Here is a 14,565-nt window from a genome sequence, read left to right as displayed (position 1 = left end):
TATGTTTTCATTTTTCCAATGTTGCGCATATGTAATACGTGCCGCCGTTATAATATGTATAATGATGTATTGGAGTCATTTTTCAATTTTTGGGTTAATTATACCTAGTAAAAATATTTCAGGCTTGAATTCAATTTGTTGTCTTGTTATTTCCAATATCCATCTTCTTATTTGCTCCCAGTAAATTTTTGCTTTGGGGCATTGCCACCACATATGGTAAAATGTTCCCTCATTGTTTTTACATTTCCAGCAATCTGGATTCATATTTTTATAGATTTTGGCCAATCTTGCCGGGGCTAGATGCTATCTGTAAAACGTTTTAATTTGGTTTTCTTTATACGCAGTTGACAACGTTAATTTGCAATTTACGTTCCAAATTCTTTCCCATTCATCTAGTCCTATACTTCTACCTATACTTTGGGCCCATGCTATCCTCGAGCCCTTTACTATTTCCTCTTCAAATTCAATTTCTAATAGGAATTTATAAGTTTTTGTTAAAAAAAATTCTCCCTTGTTTATCAATATTTTATCCAATTGCTGTAATGTTTGATATATCCCGTACTCCTCCATATCTTTATTATATTTTGATTTTATCTGTGCATATGGCCACCAATCAATAATTATTCCCTGTTCTTTTAATTTGTCTCTTGATCTTAATTCCCCTAATTATCTAATAATTCTTTATACCTAATCATTTTTGTTTTATCTAATGTATTTGGATGAATCATCGCCTCCATTGGTGAAATCCAAATTGGAATTTTTGTATAATATTTTTTTTTAGTTTTTCCCCATATCCAATTTAATGCAACTGGTGGATTTTCATTTTATAAAACTGAATTATGAATGTTATAATTTTATACATTTAATTTTCTCATTTAATTTGATTTTGTAATTTATGTTCTTGAGCCAAATGCTTTTGGAATGGGTGGAGAAATTAGATGGCAAGTAAAGTTTTATAAATAATATTGCTTTCAAATTTCTCAAGCTAGCATAGCAACAAATGTGTGTGTGTGTGTGTGTGTGTATCTCCTGTCTACTTTGTAGATTATAAGTCTATAGTAAGAAAAAGAAATCCCGAATTATCTGATCTGCTGCAGAACTGACTTTATCTAGGTTCAGAACCTAAGCAGGATCAGTTACATGATGGCTTATACCTAGAAGTTGAAATAACGTTTTGTTATTTCACCTCTGGCTTGAGGTTTCACTTAGGTGGACAGGAACTTCTCTCTCAACTTGGCTTTAAGGGGTTCCTTCAGAAATTGATGGAAACACATCCTAATTTGAGCTGTTTTAAATGTTCTTTTCGGGTGCATAAAGTTACTAGAGTTCTGAGCAGCTAAACTTCATCAAGACCCAAGATGATGAAATCTGTAGTCAACACTATTTTGTTCTATTAAAAAAACAGAACTTTCTATAACATTTTATAGAAAAATGTAAAAAATTAAAACAACTCCACAGACCTACCACTAAAATTACTCTCCAGCTTCCAGCATATCACTGACTGATAACTGGTAGTCTGTATGTTGCAAAGCAAACTAAACAGACCATGCTGCAACCAATAAATACTGACAAACTATTCTCAAGATGCCATAGAAATTATGGTCTTCTATCATATTTCTGAGGCATTTCCTGTGGGCGAAACAAGACAACTAATAAAACCAAGGTTCTGTTCCTTATGTTTTATTAGGTGCTGATAAAAATTCCTTCTCTGATTCAAAATATATGAAACAGATCTCTGTACAGAATCCCCCACTGGAATCAAAGTATCACAAAGGCTTTCAAAGTGCTGATTCTGATGTAATGTAATCCTCTGGTATTTTCCTCATCATATAGTTTCTTTATGCTCAATTGAAAATCCACGGCTGTGATTCAAAACTCCATAAGATTTCAATAAGCACCTAGAATTTGGTTCAAGCAGAAGCTGGACAACATTCTTTAAGGATGGGTGGTGTTCCCTGAGAGTTTTGCTACAGGACCAGGATCAGAATAGGGCTAATTGTGTGGCCATCTGGAAGCTGGTAGTTAACAAGTTCTGTTACAGCCGGGCAGCATGACAACTAATTACCACTACCTAAAACTAAGGAGAATTTCTTGACAATTAACAGTGAGGACAATTAACCAGTGGAACGGCTTGCCTCCAGAAGTTGTGGGTGTTCCATCACTGGAGATTTTTAAGAAGAGCTTGGACAGCCATTTGTCTGAAATGGTATAGGATCTCCTGCTTGAGTAGGGGATTGGCCTAGAAGATCTCCAAGGTCCCTTCTGACTTTGTTATTCTGTTATTATTTGGGTAGAGTCCATGACTTTTGGAGGACCACATATTATTGGAGTATCTCTGCTTCCAGAATATTCCTTTAAAACAAAATAGGCATAGAAGTGATTGAGGACACACTGAAACGGGTTCAGTGATGTTTGGTCTCATGGTGAATATCTGGCTTGGGAAGATGGGAAGAAGTCATATTTCAGAAAACTTCAAGTTGTAAAGAGAACTGGCCATTTCACTTATGCACTCTGATGAAGTTTGGGGAGAGACTTTTTTTCTATAGCATCTGTTCTTGGGAGATTGGCGAAATTACATTACAACATCTAGTTTTGATTGTTGGTAAATAAAATGCAACTCTTCTCTTAGTTATGACTTTCATTTTTTCCAGGGCTAATCCCTACAGCCCTGAGATACGCTTTCTTGCCATCTTGAGAATGAGGAAAGTATGTTGTTTCCAAGATTGATGTCCCCACAATATTACTCTTGCTGAACCTGAGAAATGAAGTGGGGTCAGTATGCTACAATGGGGTGGCACCCCACTGCTAATGTCAGAGGATCTGAGATAGGGAAAGTGATTTTTCTTCTTTGCTATCTGCCTTTCTCTTGAGTGCAGTTTCTTTGCTTTCCCTTTTCCTTTTTCCAGGGTAAACCAGACAGATAAATTGAGTGGCATCATTTGACTCTCCCTTTTGGAATTATTTCTAATGCAAGGATAAACATTCTATAGTATTGCAATTACCCTGGTATTCCTTCTTCTTTCGCTAGGCAGGCTGCATGGTTCTATTTTTACAACATAGCAAATTCTATCTAGCTGCTATGAGAAAAAGGCAGCAAATATTGTCAAATGCAACTGTACTCTTCCCAAATCTTTAACAATAATTTCAGAGCCAATCCTGACTTTTTTCCTGACTTTTTTCCTTTTATTGTTCTAATGAATTATGGGAGTTTTTATGTATAAAGTCTGGTCTAAAACCATAATAAGCCTTCTGCTATGCTAATGCATCTTAGTAAAAGAGCATAATCCATACTGATCAGAAAATTCTTGGAAGAAGTTACTGAAAACATTCATCAGAATGACCCAGGTTATTCATGTGGCAGCCACTTGCTTTACCTTTGAACCTTAGCTTTTTAACCAGACAAAATATCACCTGTTAAAATCTTTTCTATATATGTAGCTTTTATTCCTTGCCTCTTCTTATTGATAACAACAACAACAGATTAAAGATTGCCTGTTGATCTATCCTTTGGGATATTCAGTCAATTGTTAAAGGATAATATTGGAAAAATAATTTTATATTACTGTATTTTATTTATTTATATTAAAGTTTGCCCTTCCTTCCATTAGAAATAATTCCAAAATGGAATTCCAGAATTCCAGACTGATTTATCTGTCTGTTATCTACATTGATAACATTGGTCTTCCCTGAAAAATTATTTGGAGATCAATTTGGAGCTAAGACCAGATTGGACATCTCTGTCATTGATTCAGTGACTCAGACTTTCCCAGGTGTTAGCTGCAGGATACTTGAACAATTCAGCTAGAACTGAACTTTTACTGTGATTCAGAAATGGCAACCATCACAACACTTAAAATCATTAAGAGACTAAAAAAGATTGAGCATGTGTATGGTGGATCTTGATTAGCAAGGTTAATGAATCCCACAAAATCATTGCATTATATAGATTTGCACTATTCAAAGTGATATTTGTATGGGAAATAGATAAATTGGTTCCAGCTTGATGGAAATAGGCAATTAAATTGTTTAAACATAATTTTATAAGTTTATTAATGAAATATATTTCATATTTATTTGTAAACAATTAGTATACATTTTTATTCTTAATAAAAGAAGATAAACCCATATCCAAAATGCACCTGCTATCTCATAGTTCTTAAAAATGAGCTCTTCATTTTTGAGCTGTCCTTGAATATAACTTTCCTTTTCTCCATTTTGCAAACACAATGATTCATGTCTAAAACCCCTCAACCTCTGCCCATGTATTAGCTTTAAATGTGTATGCACTAGCCTTGTATTAACTGAATTTTGGCTCACATTAAATGTGACATTGTATCAATTTCACACTAAATTGAATATTACACTACTTAAATCCCAATGAATAGTGACTTACCTATATCTCTTTTGGATTCAAATCTGCTGCCCTACCGTTGAGTGTTTCCCTCTGTCCAGTAATAATCTGGCCTTTCTTTTACTACTCTGGCTTGTTGGTATCAGCTACAGTTTAAAAGTCTCTTTTCCTTTTCCTCTGGGAATCTCTAATTACTGATAAAACCATGATGGGTTCTTGTCTTGGGGAAGGAAGAAATCTAAGAGTTACCCAATACAGAAAGTAATGTTCTATCAACGTGTAATAGGATAATAGAACTTGTTTTAAAATATAATTTATACATAATAAATATGTTGATAATGTATACAGTTGGAAGCAGCTGCTGTATATATTAATTCATTAAGCATAGCATCCCAAACTATGCTTGGGTTATGATTACCAATGTTCCTGTGGTTACCTCTTTCAGCACATGCCAGTCTCCTTCGTCCTTCTTAGGTTTAGGTGTAATGGTAAGTGAGAAAGTCTTTGAGAGACAGAGTGAAGAATTGTTGCCTAGGCAACTGTAAGATAAGAGATGGCATAGCCCACAGATGCATAATGGGTGGAGAAAGAGAAGGGACCCTTCATAGTTTCTTGGGCTCTCTAAAGGAAACAGCAGGAGAAAGGTACTTTCAGACTTGCAAGATTCTCTTAATGTAGCTCATCTGATTATGTTTCCTTTCTGGTCTATCTGAGAAGGCTTATATGTTGCTCTTGCTATTAATGAGATTCTTTTAATTAAATGGGAATCTGGCTGGCTTTGTTTTAAACAAAATCCCCTGTTCTTAACATCATTATTTTTTCCCCAAAGAATGTCTTTGAGCACCATCTAGGTCACTATAGACAATGCTTAATAAATACAATTGTAGGTGGCTACTTTTATTTGGGACTGTTCCTTCCTACTCATAAAACAAGCCAAAGCTAAACTGGAGTTGCTGGGAAATATCTTGGGAGTTATAGAAACTAGCTGAGCATACCTTTCTCTATGTGTTTTTTGTGAATGGCCCTTATTCCCATGGTAGCCTTTTTTATGAATTGGCAAGCCTTCTGACTGGAAGGACTGTGTGGTCATGACCCACAAAGGCTGGAGATCCCTCATGAAACCAAATACATTGAATCTAAAAGTCAAAGGGAAAGCTTAGTCAACAGCAGAGTTTAAAAAAAAAAGTCAAAAAAGGAAATCCCCACATCAACTTAAAGACTACTACAACAACTGTCACATTTTTGGATTCATCTGTTAACGAGTTACACAACTTTCTTTCTTCATTTTACTTGTTCTCTTTTGTTGTTATGACATCATTCCTCTTTATCAAGGACACAAAACAATAAGTTTGGATGCAGTCTAGTGACTATCCCATGAGTGGAGGGAACAAGACACAATTTAGAGCTGGAGCCTGGAATGATTGATTATTATCATTGTCTTAGCCTTCAGATATTTTCCATATGTTGCTGCAGAAAAACCCTTTAAGTAGAGTATGTAGAAAACATATGTAGTGAGTTAGTGACTCTTTAATTCTTTCTCCCCTTGAATATGTTTTGGTTTATCTGATCTATTGTGATCACTTTGTGTGGGTGTGTGTTGTTTTTTTTTAATTTGGGGGACATTTAAACAGACAAGACGGTTCTAAGAAAAGATGTGAGGTTTTCATTTTGGAAGCATTTGGAAATAAGCAAAGTGTGATTAAATCACTTGTGTGTCCTATTGCTTCAGACTATGATTTAACTTCTGTAACACACTCAGCATGTTTTGCATACAGAATATGTGCTGCACTAAATGGTTCTCAAAGCTCTCACCTTTTCTAGGGGAAGACACACTGCATTATTCCTTGTTTGTTTCTTTCAGCTGGTGCATATTATATTTCTATCTACTATTATTTAACAGAAATAATTTGATGAAAACATCAAAACTGGAACAATTTCAGCATTTTGCTTTTGATTTACTAGTCCATGAAAAAAATCCTATATTAGAAACAGTCTTTGATATCTACCCCTTTAACTGGCTGCTTAATATGAAGGAACACAATAAATCAACATCATTAAAAAATCACCCTCAAAGCACTTATAGAGAAGGTTTGATTGAACAATCCATATGGAAGTATTTATTCTTTGTCATATTTATGCTGTTGATTGTCCAGTCATACAGAGCTATTTGCTTCCATGAAACTTCCAAACTGAATCAGTCAAAGTTAAAGTTAAAGGAGCAAATCCATAGGAATATATTTATATAATGATTCTAAATGTATGTTTAGATGTGATGATCTATACTTTATTCAAAGAGTTGTTTTAAAGAATATTTCTTGATAAGAAACTCTACTTGAGTTAGGGAGAAAAATTTAGGGAATAGTTTTTTGCTGCTTTAAAAAAAAGAACAACAATTTTAGGGATTTTTAAAAAACAATATTGAAAGTGGCATCTAGAATAAAGAAACTAAAATATATAAGAAATATGCTCTTTTGTTTAAGGCAAGATTGTGATATTTAGTGCCAGAAATCAAGGAAGTGGAATGAAAAGGCAATTATTTTAGTATGTGGTTCACCATCACTTTAAGCTATAAAGCTATAAATTTGATATAGAACAAGAATATTTTGACATATTAATGCTGTAAAAATGCCATTGAGAGCTCAGCCTATATAGAAATATAAGTAACTTTTGATTGTGAAGTTCTTGGTATTCGCTAAGCTTGCTCATTTGCTTCCAGAGTTTTAATTATACAAGTAATGTTGCTTGTTGCCTGTTTGTTGTTGGTTTGTTGATTGTTTATATATATAGTAGCTTGCCCTGTCAGTTTTGATGGTGATGTGGTTTCCTCTTCAGTGTTCCTTGATTAAAGTATTGTTTCCTGCCTGATTATTTGTCTGGTGCTGATCCCTGCTTATCTGAATGTTGACTGCTTGAGAGGATGTCCATTGATGGCTGATTAGTCTCAGTGTCAAACTTCCAGGAATTATTTTACAGAAATTTCAGTATTACTTGCATTTGCTCCTGCAGGTGTAATGGAAGATACCAGCTTCCTCTAATTCAATACATTTGAAGTGTAATTTTCAAACCATCTAGACTTTTTTTGTATCGTCAGAACCCAAAGAATCAACCCAAAATACAGTTATGTATGTCTTGGATACTTCCACAGATTGATCTATATTAAATATGCAATCTGCATAACTGATAATAAAAGAATAAAAGTAATTTTTAATTCCATAGTCTCTTGCAAAGTTGTCACAGTGCCAGTCACCTACCATTACACTTTAGCTTAATTTATCTACATAAAATTAACCTGTATTCTACTTCTTCCACCATTTTCTACTCCTCTTCTTTCCAGCAGGTGGCACTTGAGAACCTAAAATTATACCCTTTGGGACACTGAATGAGAACTGTTGGGAAACTGCTCCTGAGATGACCATGTCAGTTACTGCAACACATGCTGTGTACAGAAAGTCTTGGGCTCATACCAAGTTTAAAGTGCATTCTAAGCACCTCAGTACTCAGAGGATGATTAGCTGCCTCCATTCTTATTCATAGTGATCCATAATGTGGTTTTCTTGGCTTTGACTTGTTTTATTATGTGAATTGGAAACCAGGCTTGATGGGTTGGCATACTGAGTGAATTATCATAATTAATTCAATCATTTATGGTTAAGCAAACCATGACTTAGCATAATGTGAGTATTTGGAGCATTGCTACTTAAGACATTACTGTATCCCCAAGATACCAATTGAAAGGCTCCTATTTACTTCATCCTAGCTGATTTTACCTTTCCTTCATTCTACTTTTATCTCTTTTTCTATGAGCAATATGTGCTAGATATTTATGGTAGGTACAGTAAAAAAAACCAAGCATGACAGGTATTTCAGGAATGTTGTTTATTGTAATAGAGTACAATAACAATCGTGAACACCTGTCCAAATTTCTATGCTTCCAGTCCAGGAAGTGTAATTCTGAGGTTTTTCCCCCACATTCCCCTTTTTCTTAGGAGTGAGTAACATTTCTGAAAATCCACCCTTAAAGACTTGTTCATTCCTTCCACACCCTCAAGTTTACCTTCTATATATTCCGTCTCTATATTTACCAAATTATTGGCTTAAATACCTCACCAAATTCCGCCAAATACCTCAATCACTAAGTTTGTGGTAGCTGGTCCCAAAACAGACAGGTATGCTTTATCAAATGGAAAGACAGTGTTAAAAGTGAAGGGACTTATACTAAACAGAACCAATTGTGAAAAGGTTAACTTTGAAAGCTTAAAAGACTTGGTTAATGATTATCATCTGTCTGGGGAGGAGAGAATGAAAGAAGTCAAAATAGAACAACCAGGTATTGTTAGGATTAAGAAACAGTGAGTGTTGGAAACACAGGTGCTCAGAAAAACTCCAAAAGTGGTCTATATAACATGATGCCCAAAACTAAGGATTACTGTACATCACAGTTATTAAGCATGGTGAAAAATGGTACACAGTTTGTCTTGTATTATAAATAGAAAATCTTTCTTATAAAGCAAATGTTAGAATATGGTGAGACTATATTACCTCAAATGCCTCAAAATATTGTATGATTTTATAACTTTGGCAACTTTGGTCAAAGAATTGCTTAATAAATTTCCCAATATTAAGTTTATGGATGGCTTTCCAGCCTCTTTTGAAGATACACACTTGTTTCCACCGAATCAAATCAATTTAGCAGTCTAGATGACCTCATGACTTTAGCGGTGACAGTGAGCAAATAGAGAAGGTCTTTACTCAGTATGTCCCTCACAGAAATCTCAGTATTATTTTCATACTTCAAAACCTGTTTTTTTTCAAGGTAGGAAAATGAGAACAATGTAAAATATTTGGTCTTGTCAACAAATACCAATGATGGAGTGGAGGATGAAATTTCTCCCATTGTTTTATGTGTCATTAGTACAGAATCCAGACTCACATCTATATGGGAGAGAAGGGATAATCACAGACTTGTGGAGATATAGAAATTTTGTGGATTGAGTACTGTAGTACCAGCTGCCTTGCTGGTCCTGAAGACAATTTATTTGCCCAAAGACCATTGTTTGAGATGATGCTTCCTAAGTATTTGAAACTGTTTACATTTGTCATGTACAATTAACAGTGATTTTTGGTTCTATTGGCTTAGTACTTGGCACAGCTGGTAAAGTGCTTGTCTTTCAGTCTTGTTCAGGCTAATAATCAGACTGAAGAGCATAGCAGCATCTGAGAATTTGTTCAGCGTCAGTTGTAGATCACTGTCCTTGTGGAACCAGAAGTGCACAGTCATCAACAAAGAGGGTTTCTTGTATGATTGTATGGAAGCCCTTTGTCCGTGCATTCAAGGGGCGAAGATCAAAGACAGAGATGTCAGATTGGTACCTATTGCACACTGCTTCCTTCAGATCTTGGACAGCATGTGAAAACATGCAAGCGATAAACAAATTGAACAGGACTGGCACTAGTATACAACTTTGTTTCACCCCATTGGTACATCCCATGTACAAGCCCCATTTGGTATACCTAAGCTTTTATTTCCAGGAAAACTGACAATAAAAGGCTCTAATTTTGCTTTTCTTAAATTTGGGGAAAACACACCATTTTAATATTTTGTGGCATCTTTAGATGCAAGGAAATTGTGAAAATTTGGCAAGTCGTAGGTGGGCTATGAAAAAGCTGCATCATTTGTAGCATCATAATAGAAGTTAAATATATATTTCAGAAGTCTTTCCTCTTTCTTTCTTTTGCAATATATTTATCTGCTTTTGCAACTGAGAATAATCTTAGCTTATAAAGCATTTTAAAATTAAGTTAATACATTTTAAGCCAAGTTGAGCAAATGAATAAGAAACTATATATTATGATGCACATCTGCAACTTTAAGGCTTCCTTAAGCCTTCCCACAAGTACATATTCTCCATACTAAAATGTCTTCCAGAAAATATCACAAAAGCAACTTTTCAACAGAAGGAGTTATTTGGGCCCAGCACAAGACCAAACCTCTGTGGACTAACAAGCTGGAGAAAGTTACTAAATAGTTCATCATAATGTCAGCTTCTTCCATGGATGCAGCCAATAACCATCATGCATGGATGATGGCATGACAGTAAAAGAGGATTTTTATCTTTCTTAGGTGACAAATCCCTCCCTTTTCCAGAAAAAAAATCAAATCATTCAGTCCATCTGGAACATTTAAGTTCTGCTTTACCTTCCACCAGATTCAAAAGTACAACACCCGCCGTCTCTTTTTCAACTCTAGCTGATTCTTTTAATCAGCAATTTTGATAAAAAAAATTCTCTCTTTGCATTGAATGTAAATATAAACAGAAAACTATTTTTTACATGATGGGTTTCACATCTATCATCTATTTGGCTTCTAACCCACACATTTTCCAAGTCATCTGAGAATCAGTGAAAGCCTTCAAAGAAATGTAGAAATTAAACCAGACTTATTCTATGTTGTGCAACAGAGCAAGGCTAGTAACTGTTAATAGAAATGGCAGAGAAGATGGTTTCAATTAAACTATGAGAGACCTTTTCTAACTGTAGGTACAACAGTTGTTCCAGAAAGTGGTAGACTTTTTCTTTTTCTTTTTTTAAAAAAAGAAATAAACAAATAGAGCCAAGCATGTTCTCATTAAAGATTTGGGAATGCCAAGCCTCAACAATGGTCTCTTCTTTACAAGTGTCATATATTTATCTTATATAGCCAATGCCAATAGTAGACCAGTAATTTCGTCTTCCTTCACCACCATAGATAAACCTCCAGTTTAATCACTTTCCTCATTGTGTTGAATCACTATGGAGGTACTACAAATAAATGGCTGGTTTAGGTGATAGTTTTGTAATGGGTATATGTATTTCTTTGCCTATGCCTTCACTATTGTGAAGAGGTTGCATGTACAGTCAAAGTATGGATTGATATGTGCTTGGTTCTATGCTATACTGTAGATCGTATAATAAATACAAGCTTAGAGTAAAAGCTTCTGAGGTAGCTTCCAATTACAATATTCTTTGCTTCTATGAAATATGTAGATCACAATCAGTCATATGAAAACAAAGTACACTATAGAGAACAATTATATTCACAAAATGAAGTTTATTAGTGTATGCTCAAACAAAATTTAAATACATTCTATCTTTGGGGAGTTATATTTTAGGAGAAATCTTTGAGGGCTTTATTTATTTATTTATTTATTTATTTATTTATTTATTTATTTATTTATTTATTTATTTATTTAACCAATTTATACACTGCCCATCTCATATGAGTGACTGAATAATTTACAAATTAAAGCCATTCAGTCATATAAAAACAGACATAGTTTAAAGCAAAGTTAAAAAACAGAATTAAAACAAAAAGGTAAAATGTTTTTTTCAGGGAAAGTTCTCTCAAGCCACCAATCACTTTCACAGTTGCATGCCACTCTTGAATCCCCATGCCAGGTGGCAATGCCAGGTCTTGACACACTTCCAGAAAGCCAGAAGGATGGGGACTAGCCTCACTTCTGGAAGCAAGATGTTCTATAATGCAGAGGTGATAGCAGAGAAAGCTCACTTCCTATATCCCACCACATTAAATTCTTTAATTGACTAGTTGAGAGGTTAAATTGGAACTTGAATGAGTAGGTTTAAATTCAGTCTCTGCTGTAGAACTTCACTGGGTGACTTTGGGCCAGATATTCTCTCTCAAGCTTCAGAGGGTGACCAGCAGAAAACTGGAGGTGAAAGTGCAATGTAGGATTTGTTGAGTTTCTGAGCATTTAAGGATGCTCAAGGAACAAAATGAGTCATTTGTGATAGTTATGAATAGCTACTTTTTTCATCAGTTTCCTAAGTAACCTTCTTGAACCTATAATTCCTTGTTTGAGGGTGACTGATAGTTGTACAGTAGCTATAGAATGAGTCAGTTGATTCATTGTGATAGATGGAATGCTTCTTGGAAAACATTATTTTCCTTGTCAGACTTGAAAGCTGCATTGTCAAACTATTATAGTTGTTCTATGATAAAAACCAGACAGAACCCACCTCTTTATTATAAACACAAGTAATGGTTGAAAACATGAAAGCTGTGGGAAGTTTTATATCAAAATATATTTTATTCTTTTTACTGTCTCCATCTTATCTTAAACATTAACAGAATCTACAATGAACCCAGAATCAGCATCTCTGCTAGATAATTGGCAGTTATGCTGAAACTAAATTAATCAAGTAAAAATAGCAAATGGAGGAAAATCTTTTACTCAAACTTCCTTAAACCTGCAAAGTTAAGTTATCCAGACCTAATCCACATATCAAAGGAGAAGGTCTGTAAATACAAATAGAGTTAATTAAAATGGGCTCTTAGTGGAACTACATGTTCCAAGAATAAACATCATAGATGACATGTACCTACATATTGTACACCCATGCCCCTGAAGTGTCACCCTAGAATCAGCATGTACACACTTCTACACCTAAGATGAGCTCCCCTATAAAACAATGTCTCTTTAACCCATTTTCTCTGCAGCTGCCCCCATAAGCAATCTTCTTTGCTTTTGGAAATAAATAGTAATTTAAAAGCATTATCAGAAAGCATTTGTCTGAAATGGTATAGGTTTCCTGCCTGAGCAGGGAGTTGGACTAGAAGACCTCCAACTCTATTATTCTTGTTATTGTTATTGTTAATATTGTTGTTGTTGTTGTTGTTGTTTTTATTATTATTAACCCCCAGTGAGGCACTACCTTGACGTGGTTGTGGGGCTTGTGTACTCTGAGGAAGATGAGAGCTATGCCATTATTATTATTATTATTATTATTATTATTATTATTATTATTATTATTATTATTATTATTATTATTATTATTATTATTATTATTATTATGTCGTATTTACAGGCCATTGCTTTGTTTGGAAATTGGTTTGTATGTTCCTAAAAAAAACCCACTGTGTGTGTATGTGTGTGTGTGTGTGTGTGAGAGAGAGAGAGAGAATGAGTGTTACAGGAATATTTGGGGGATTTAGAGTGGTGGTGGCAAAGATTATCCTCACCACGTTTGCTAGTGCAAATGAATGATTTGTGACTGTGAGCAAAAGTCATGGCAGACATTTTGTGAATGTGCACATCTTATCTTCTCATAGATGCTTGTTTTTTGAGAGCACCCATGTTATTTTTTCAAATTCTCAATTTGTCCTGCAGAACTTCTAAGTGAGAAAATATTTTTTTCTTTTCTATTCTTCACTGATTACCATCTTAAGTACATTTACTTGGAAGTAACATATACTGAAATCTTCTGTGGTTAATTCTGTGTTTATTGGTTTAATTTATATATTAAAATACATAGAGCCAATTTAAACTTTCGTCTTTCTTTGTGTTTTCTACTTTCAGTTAAAGGATATAAGTGTGAAAACTTGTGAAGGAAAGAATTGCATTGAAAGTAAATCACAAATGCATGAATGCTCAATTACAGGACTTATTTAACCATATAAATCTTTGCCACCTGTGAAATTTCTAAATTCTATTCTTATAATATTCAAGCACAGTCATGTTTTATTGTGCATTTATTCCATGTGGCATACAATACCCAGAGTCCACAAAGTCAAATCTCAAGTTTGATAAAGCATATGGACAAAGAGTGAAAGTTAATGTTTAAATGACCAAAATTAAAACCATGAAACACGGGAAATTTAGAATAGAAAATGGTTGCTTACTATAACAATAAAAATATCCAAAACAGGAAAAGAATGGTAAATGTTGAGGTTACTGAATTATGTATAAGTTAAATATCTTGAAAGACATGATTAAAAAATCTGTTTCTCATATAGCAGTGTTCAAACTATGTTATTTGTTCCATTATGGATAATATAAGGGCAGTGGTGTGTGTGTGTGTGTGTGTGGGAAAAGCTGGATCCAGTTCAGAGATTCAGTGGCAATTTAATGCAGATACTTTTTTGCATCTGGATTTCATGTTAGATGACACCTTATTTACAACTGATGGAAAAAACGATAATGGCTCAACCTTAATCCAGAAGTCCCCAACCTTTTGAGCACCAAGGACTGGTTCTGTGGAAAGAGGTTTTTCTGCAGACTGGAGGGGGCCTGGTTTCATGTACTGCCTGCATCCCGCAGATGGGGCTTTGCTTGTTTGCATGGACCACCTTGCTGCTGGTCATCTTGTTCCTTTTCTTTTTCAGTTACATTTACTTCATATCAATAGTGACTAAGATAACTTTTTTTCTAATACTT

Source organism: Protobothrops mucrosquamatus, unplaced genomic scaffold (genome assembly GCF_001527695.2).
Source record: "Protobothrops mucrosquamatus isolate PMUCROS unplaced genomic scaffold, P.Mucros_1.0 scaffold_4, whole genome shotgun sequence".
Taxonomy (NCBI): Eukaryota; Metazoa; Chordata; class Lepidosauria; order Squamata; family Viperidae; genus Protobothrops; species Protobothrops mucrosquamatus.
Note: the sequence above shows the minus strand (reverse complement) of the source record.